Below are 6,621 nucleotides of genomic sequence, written 5' to 3' on the forward strand. Positions count from 1 at the left end.
ATGATTTACCTCAATATAATCACGCTGGCCTGGCGTCATTATATTGTACTAAATCGTACGTTCATTCCAATATCATTCCATATGGTCAATGTAACGTGATCACTTCCAGTTATACTCAATTTCATCTAACGGTGCTTTAGCTATGCTATCTCAAAACAAATTTTACATAATTAATCTCGCGGTTTTTTGGTGTGGGTGTGCAGGTTTCATAGGTCATGCATTAATGCCTAAATGTCCCGAAGTTTCTTCAAAAGGTTCGGATTCAGGTAACGTTGTTAGGTTCCTTCTAGATATTCAATCCGGGTCTCGCGTCGGGTTGTACGTGTAGCAAGTAGTAATACGATATGTCTTGAGGCGACTCCCAAGTCCTTGGGTATGGCTGAGCCTCAGTGGAAGACACTATAAGCTTGCGAAAGGAGATGCCTTCCCTACTTCTCCAAGGCCTAAGTACAGAAGTGTCGTTAGGTCGTTGAGTAGTGGTGAAGAATGAAAGAGATAAGTGACGGTCATGAAAGCGTACGGGATACAAGTCAACTTGCGGAAACTGAACATCCTTCTAATGTTCATATGATGTACGTGGCTAATTAGGGTGAGCTCGGGGTGCGGTTATTCCAACAAGTCCTCACATATCTCCTCCTCTGAGGATCAACTTTAGTGAGCGTGTAATCCGAGGGGTACTCCTCCCTGGTTGCGTGAAGTAATGTTTCGATCTCTGGAACGGTGGGACAGTAGTAACAGGTGGATTACATTACTAGTTCATAGGGTTAGACGAGTGGGAAAGTAGTTCAGAAAAACATCTGACTCGCTTTCTATTCCTCATGTCACAATATTGGGACTTCTTTATGAATTAACGTAATATAATCACGTTGGCCTGACGCCATTATATTTTACTAATTCATAGTTCCATTCCAATAGCACTACATGAGGTCAGGACACGCGATCAACCGCGAATTTCCACAAAATTTCTCTAAAAATGATTTCTTAAACAATGTGCTAAGGATAGCACAAGAGATAAAAACATCAAAAGTAATGAATAGGAGTAACGATGACATAAAAATGTCTTCGAAGTACCAAGAATCTCTGAAAGTCAAGAATGACGTTTTTCGGTTCAAAAACCAAAGCACATAGGCACAACGGCACAAAGGCACGTAATATAACAAGAATGTTATATACCTAAACATAATAGCTGACATTGAAATGCCGAGCATTTAGAAGTCAAGAATGACATCTCGTGTAATATAACTCAAACGTTATATCCATAATCATAATAGATGACATAGAAATGTCGAGAATTTCAGGAGTCAAGAATGACATACCTCGGTTTCACTATCCGAGGTGTTCTTATAAGGATAAGTTCGCATGAATCGGAGAATACGTTTAAATCGGAATGGGAGTTCCTCCCGAATTCAGAATATAATAGAGATGTATGTATGATAACAATATACATACCAATATGATACAAATAATCACATATAATAATGTATTATAGGCCAGACTGTAGACTAGACTCACTAATGCACCCTATTGACTCGGGTAACGACATCAATGCAGCCTAATTCCCTACAACCAACGCTCTGATACCAACTGAAATGACCCGTCAAAGTACACTTGACGACCATCATTATCTTGGTCCCACAGCTTGATCATAACTCTATATGAATTTGATAAATAACCTTGCATTCTTTATTTAAAAATGATTTCCTATAAAGGAAACCTACCAAAATATGTAAGTTTAGAAAAACCATACATTATTACTTAACCAAAAGTTGACCAAAACAAAATCAACAACATCCACTATTAAATGTATCATAATAGAATGCAAGCTAATGTTTAACAAAAGCTGCCATCATAAATATGCAGACTCTCTAAGCACAGCGGAAGCAATCACTCATGAACCTGAGAATAAAACATGCGAGTAACTGTCAACAAAAATGTTGAGTGAATTATAGGTTTAATATTGCAAACAATATTTAAATTTAAACCATAAAAATTTATGTTTGAAAACATAAAAACTCCTTTTTGAACCACAAAATTATATGCTAGAAAACATATAAAAACATTATTCCATTTTCCGTGAGCCACCTGGTAACCACTTAACCATTTATTTACCCTTGCCAAACACAATAAATAATATACACCGAACAAGTGTATCTTCACCTAAATACGAAGTACTAAACATTCCGATTACAAATTGCTAGCACGACTAGCTTGAAATGGGGTTGTCAAACCCGATAGATCTATCCGCAGGATTCGCATTCACCAGTAGAAACCAGTGATTACAGTTACCAGACTAGGGAATATTTTTGTTCAACTCACAATGAATAATTTAAATCAACTTCCACTTGTGTCCAAAATATAAAATAAATTGCATGTATTCTCATCCCAAAAGAGTTAAAATAGAAAAATGGGACTGTAACTCACCTTAATAGCAAACGAAGTAACCACACAAATATACGAACAGCAAACGAAGTAAAGTGATCATGAATGATCACAACGCCGACCTATAAATAAAGCAGGTCGATATAAATAACTAACTTAGGTCAAGTCTTAGTATGATAGCTATTGTACATGTTGCAAGTAGACATAGAACAACACTCAACATGCATCAGTTTGATCGAAACAGCGTACGGACACACACTTTCTATTTTTAGCAGGTTACCATTTTTGGAAAGTTTCTATTTTAGGAAAGTTTCTATTTTAGGAAAGTTCTATTTTTGGAAAGTTTCTATTTTTGGAAAGTTTCTAAATTTAGAAAGTTTCCATATTTAGAAAGTTTCTATTTTTAGAAAGTTTTTAAGTTAGGAAAGTTTCCTTATATGGAAAGTCAACAAAAGTCAACTGAAAGTCAAAGTCAACCGAAAGTCAACTCAAAAGTCAACCTTGGTCAAACATAGTCAACATTAATTTTAAAAGTGTAAGTTGTAATAATAATATAAGTTATAATGTTAATTAAAGTTAAATATGTATAATTATGTCATAACATAAGTTTAATTAAATTAAAATGAATTATTAAAGTTAACATAAGTTTAAATGATATAATTAATATAACATAAGTATTTAATTAATTAATTAAATATTAGTCATAATATAAGTATTATTAATTAATAATAGATTTTAAATCATATCATAAGTATTATTAATTAATAATGAATTATTAATCATATCATAAGTTTCTAATTATAATTATTTAATCATAAGTATTTAATAATTAAATTATAATTAAATAATAACTAAGCCTTATAATAATTAAATAATTAATTAATCCTTATTATAAGTCTTATAATAATAATCTCATAATATAAGTTTAATACTTATCATAAGTATTTTCCATTAATAATAAAAGTATTATTAATCATAAGTTTAATTAAAATGTTAATTAAATCATAAGTAATTATTAAATGGTATAATAATAAATATATATCATAAGTCTTAAATTATAATAATTACTTTTTATATCATAAGTAATTTAATAATAATGAAAATTATTATTTATATCATAAGTTTTAATAATTAACCATAAGTTTTAATTAAAAGTTCATCGGGTCATATCTTGATCCCCGGGTGTCGGTTTTGGGCGAGCTTTATATATATCTCCGCCTAATCAAACCACCCGAAACATTGGTACACTCAAGAACACACCAAGAACAGTAAGCAAGTCATGATGATCAGCCGTTACACCACTTGGAACTTTAATCCGTTCAAAAATATGTTTTAGTCATAACGGGTGATCCGTGGCTCGGATTTAGATGTCCCGAACATGAAAGTTCGTCCCATCATCAATCCTAACACACTAGTACACCCTAAAGACTCCAAAAGTGGTCAAAAAGTCGGACCAAACCTGGTTCAATTTGTTTTCACAATTTAATCTCAATAAAACACCATTTTAATCATAACTAGAGCTCCGGGAATCGAAATGACATGAATCCGGAGTCTAGAATTAATGTATTGATGAGAGAAACTCATCTAGACACTTTAATTTCACTTTTATATCAGTTACATAACCAGAAATGAACGAAAATGCTGCTGTCCCAATTCAATCAAACCGAAAACATATATATTTGAGCATTTCTATGCATACAATCATCGATACAATAATATGTAATCATCATACTATCAATATAACATACAAAATCAGTAAAATATAAGAAAAATCAAAAAACTAGGGTTAGGGTTTATACCCTAATCGAGAAAAGATTAATGTAGACGCGTAGAGGAGAACGTGTAGAATCCGATTATGCAAACAATTAGATGATCCAAGCTTTTAATTGTTGAAGATGATGATGTTTGTGGCTGAGATGGGCGACAGCTCAAATGGGAGAAAAGAGGGAGAAGAAAAATTGAGAGAAAATTAGGTTTGATGTTAAAATGCCAAAATGGGAATAAAAAATCAAAAATGAGAGAAACAAGGCTAAACACCCCCCTCCTCTTGGGGTGTCCGGCCATTTGGTGAGGGGTGGGCCCCAAATGTGGGCCAAGTTTATAAAACGATGGATTGCTTTTAGCCCGAAACGCGAAAACACGACTACGCGATTGAAAATTCGGAGAGATAACAAACACGCGACGAAAAATATATATAAACACTATATATATACATATGATATTAAAATATCATATTTAAAATAATAAGGACTTAAAAATCCCAAAAACTCGACCGTTGGTTTGAAAACTGAAAATATTCGCCGGACAGAAATCCGCGACACGTAGAAACGTATAACTTAGAATATGAATACAAATATTCACATAGCACATAATAATTAATATATTATTATTACAAAAATAATAATATAGGTCATAGAAATGACGTGGCAGGAATAACAGTTAACGGTCTTTAAATAATTAACGGTAAAAGATAACGAAAAAAGTAGGGTCGTTACAGCAACAGTGACAGTATCATACCGAGGTAACATGCTAAAGGCAGATAGTAGCATGCAGTAGCGAGAATAAGCAGAAGCATACAGCAGGTTTACGTAGAAGTAAAAGGTGACGATAGCATGCAACAAGTTCATACAACAGTAGAAGTAGGTAGTGGCATGCAGTAGTAGTAAGCAGTAACATGCAGTAATATAACACAGTAGCATGTAGTAGGTTCCGCAGAAACAAGTAAACTAGCAAGTTGTAGATTAGTCCTATTAGTGAATCCTACTCGGTCCGGTCTAGACTCACTATTGCAATCTAATTCCCTACAACCAATGCTCTGATACCAAATGTGACGCCCCGTACAAAACCATCGTGTACGGATCATCAACAACAGGATCATTACAAGGTCATACACTATATGCTGTTTGAAAACCAGTTTTGCATTCATGAAAATATAGCGTTTTACAAAAGATAACGTGCTTCCTATGAATAGAAGCATAAACATAAGTACGTGACCCAAAGGTCGTTACAAAACCATTGTTTGAAAATAACGTAAGCTACGAATGCAAAATAAAAGTTCCATGATTGAGACATCTCTAAGTAGTGCAGCGGAAGTCTAACACAGCAAGTCTGTAACGCCAAGACAGTAGGTCTAATAGCAGAAGCAACAACGTCTAAGCACCTGAGAAATACATGCTTAAAAAGTCAACACGAATGTTGGTGAGCTATAGTTTGTTCGTAATCAGTAATGTAATGTAGGCCATGAGATTTCAGTGCTTCAACCAGCAGTTTAAATCAGTAATTCAAATCAGTATGATAAAGTATATGTTTATCCGTGGGCACCCGGTAACTAACTTAACGTAATAATTCCCCCTAAAAGTACACTTCGCGAGTGCGTATGTTCACGAAGTATTAAACACCCGTTAAATGCTAGCGCGACTAGCCCGAGTGGGGATGTCAAACCCTATGGATCCATATCTAAGATTCGCGTTCACCGGTTCAAAAACCAATGACTAAACGTTACCGAGCTAAGGGGAAAGTTTATGCCGTTGTATAACCCACACATATATAAAGTTTAAGTACTCGTGCCTAGTATGTAAAATGTAAAATACGCATGTATTCACAGTTCCAAAATAGTTAAAGTAAAAAGGGATGCTATAACTCACAGTGTAAAGTAGTTAAGTTGATTCGAGATAAGTTTGAAAGTAGTTGGTCCGAAAGGTCCTCAACCTAAGTCAAAAGTTACTAAGTCAGTAAATCGTCCCAAAGGTTTAAATGTATGTAAATTAGGTCTTAAGCGTCATCATCATTCATCATAAGTCAAAAGGGTAAAGTAAGTTTTCAATCAAGAATAGAGATCGAAACAAAGGCTGAATTTGATCAGCTGCTACGACCTCTAAGTAAATCAAAAAGATGCGTAATCAGTGGATATGGCTCCGTATGTGAGTCCACTAGTTACTGACCGAAATTCAGAACCAAACTCGTCTTCGTTTGACCGTGGCGACAGTTTAAGTGCGAGTAGGTCAGAAATTTCAGCACAACGTTAAAAGGGTGTAGTGACTTTCGGAAGGCAATAAATCCTAAACCGTAAATCAGATTAAGGCGAGTCTTAAACGAAAAGTCATCTACTCAAACCGTACAATCTGGAAATTAAATTTTCCAGTAGCCCAGGTTATTAATCAGTTCCATAAAACAGTAGGTAAGGTGCTCCGGTGGGTTCTTGGTGCTTGATGCTCATCACGGTTCTCATCCTTGATGCTTGTA

The sequence above is a fragment of the Rutidosis leptorrhynchoides genome, chromosome 4 (genome assembly GCF_046630445.1).
Source record: "Rutidosis leptorrhynchoides isolate AG116_Rl617_1_P2 chromosome 4, CSIRO_AGI_Rlap_v1, whole genome shotgun sequence".
Classification (NCBI taxonomy): domain Eukaryota; kingdom Viridiplantae; phylum Streptophyta; class Magnoliopsida; order Asterales; family Asteraceae; genus Rutidosis; species Rutidosis leptorrhynchoides.